General features: G+C 42.1%; 1 long non-coding RNA gene across 1 annotated transcript; it reads right to left on the bottom strand.

Annotated features, from left to right (window-relative positions):
• Window positions 1-386: 386 nt before the first annotated feature.
• On the bottom strand, window positions 387-2234 carry LOC135978419 (uncharacterized). Its single transcript, XR_010595808.1, has 2 exons — window positions 2116-2234; window positions 387-1434 (listed from the first exon to the last, which is right to left on the bottom strand). It is a non-coding gene; the product is annotated as an uncharacterized LOC135978419 (long non-coding RNA).
• Window positions 2235-2725: the final 491 nt, after the last annotated feature.

Raw genomic sequence — 2725 nt, 5'->3', positions numbered from 1 at the left:
TTTGGAACTACTGGAACTACTGACTTATCTTTTCTCTGGGAGAAACCTGTTTTCCCACTCCCCAGATTTGTCTCACAAATAATAAATAATAATAAATTTATTATTATTATTATTTATGAGACAAATCTGGGGAGTGGGAAAACAGGTTTCTCCCAGAGAAAAGATAAGTCAGTAGTTCCAGTCCAGTGCTTCTATATCCTGGGAAATTTCCCAAAACCTAGGAATTTGTGAGTAAAATGTTTCAACTTGGGAAATAGGGAATTTTCATTCAAAACATTTTACTCACAAATTCCCAGATTTTGAGAAATTTCCCAGGATATAGAAGCACTGTAAAAGAACGTTATCTGGGAATTTTTCACCAGATTTGGGACATTTTTAGCACGAGGTTGGGAAAAGTTGGCATCACGCTATAGAAGCACTGTTCCAGTCCGGTGTTCATCAGAATCAATCAGCAATCACATGTCAAGCAGTAATTCGTTTGAATCAGAGGGCAGAAACAGCTCAATTTGCATTTTAGCAAACAGGAGGCAGGAAGAAGCCACCCCCACAGAATTTCCTTCAGCCCCAGCCTCTGTCCTTACAGCTTGAATGAACTTTCCTTTGGAAGGTAATCTTCAGAAGGATCCATTTCAAAGGTTCACTGGACTATAAAAGACAAAGGGCAAAGAGCCCCATGTTATCTTTTCACCTAAAATGACAAAGAAACTGAGCACTTTAGTCTTTGAGGAGAGATCTTCACCATGGGGCAGTCAGCTGTCTTGCTGTAAGAAGTTTGTGGTAAAAATCTTACCTGATACCTAGACCATTCTTATTAAAGTTTTAGCATCAGAAAATGTATTTTTACTTTTGTTTGTAACCCTTTCTAACTTAATTCCTTCTACATGGTATCACTTAAAATCTGGTCTCCTTTTGTTAATAAGCTTGCTTTACTTTTTATCTGAACCAACCCAGTGCTATGTTTGAATGGTAAGCCACTTGAAATGATAAAGCTGGGCATTTTGTCTCTTCAGAGGACCAAACAAACGATTGTTCCTCTGCAAGGTCCAAGAAAGGGCTGGAAACTGCAAACCACACAGTTTTGTGAAAATGAGAGACTGGGGCATGTTGTGGTCCTCTTGCCGGGTGTAACCAAAGCTGGTGGATACTGGAGTGTAACAAGGAGGCTGCCAGAATCAGAATTGGTGAACCACAGCTGGTTAACTCAGTCTTTGCTTGTCTACTGGTATTCAGGCTGTGAGCTACAGCAGCAGAGCATTTATGGCACCCAGGGTTACAGGCAGTAACACAACCACTTACTGGTGTGGATTGCACCCCACAATGTGAGTATCCATATCCCTGCAACTAGAGTCTCTGGAAACAAGAGTGGTTTGTCAGAGTTTTTTAATTGTTAGTTTCCCCAAGAGCGCTTCCTTATTTGCTTTTTGAGTTTGGGTGCTAGAAGAGAAGGAGATTAGGATTATTTGAAGGACAGCAGGGTAGTCCGCTAGTTAGAAAAGATAAGGAATCAGGACTCTTGAGTTCATTTACTTTCATCATAGGGAAGTCAAATAAACTCTTTATGCTTCTGTTTCACAAACAGTCAAATAAGGCCTCAAAGAAATCCTGTGAGGATTAATACATTCAACAAGCAGGTTTGTAAGGCTCTTTGAGATCCTTCAATGAAGGGCGCTACATAGAGTATTGGTGATCAGGCCCACTGCCTCCCAATCACCCTCTCCTTGCCTGGGGTCACCCTACAGCCAGTCTGCCTCATTTCCCTCACCTTTCCCCAAAGGACTTCTTAAATTCCACACCCTTTTGTCCACTCACAACATCCCTTCTTGAGGTCTGGGTTTATTCAGATAAAATATACTAAAAAAAAAAAAAAAATTCAAATTGCTGAAGCAATCTATTCATTTTATCTTCTTGTCAGATCACTCCCCAGCCTTTCCCACCTGTAGCCTCAGCCCCACACCCCAGGACTCTATGCTGGAGCCTGATCACTCCTAGCAGTCTCTGATCACTGTGCTCCCAGGCCTTCCCTGCTTTAATAGGTGACTCCCAGACCCTGCCTGGCTGAGTTCAGCTTCCTGGCCCAAACCCAGTCAGGATTTCCTACTGGAACCTCATACTCACTAGGTTCTAGCTTCAAAACTCCACTGACCTCAGGATCTTTGCTACAGGAGCCTCTCTCTTTCTTTGCAATTTCCTGCTGATCGATAAAGGAAACCACCTGATCCAACCCAGGTGTGCCTTTTGAGTAATCAGGGTTGGCTAGCCCCAGTACCTCTAGCCTTTTAAGAGTCAAGCTACCCTGTTGTTCAATGGTATTGTTGGCTTTGCTGATGGTGTTTCTCTTCTTTGTGCTTGCTGACATACTACTGGTCAGTTATTTCAAGATTGCATGTGCCTGAGATAATTCAGTCTGGGTAACAAGTTTTTCATAGTACTCACACTTACCGTAAAGATAGCAAATAGCACTGGATGTATGTCGCCATGTCAAATTACAAACAGCAGTTGACTTTGAGGGGTTTTAGACATTTCAAGTGCAAACAGTGAAATGGGAAGAGGAGTGTGGGGCTCTGTTCTTTAATGGCTTTTGGAGGCTGTTAATTGAGTTGTGCTTCAAGAGGGTCTCTTTAGTTAGCCCCCCAGCAACACTAGGCATGACAGCAACATTTACAGAAGTAATAATACTAGTTTCTAAACCAAGATTGGGCCTTAACCTACAGATAGGTATCCTACT

This window comes from Chrysemys picta, unplaced genomic scaffold, assembly GCF_011386835.1.
Source record: "Chrysemys picta bellii isolate R12L10 unplaced genomic scaffold, ASM1138683v2 scaf251, whole genome shotgun sequence".
Taxonomy (NCBI): domain Eukaryota; kingdom Metazoa; phylum Chordata; order Testudines; family Emydidae; genus Chrysemys; species Chrysemys picta.
Note: the sequence above shows the minus strand (reverse complement) of the source record. Positions and strands in the feature narration are given on the sequence as shown.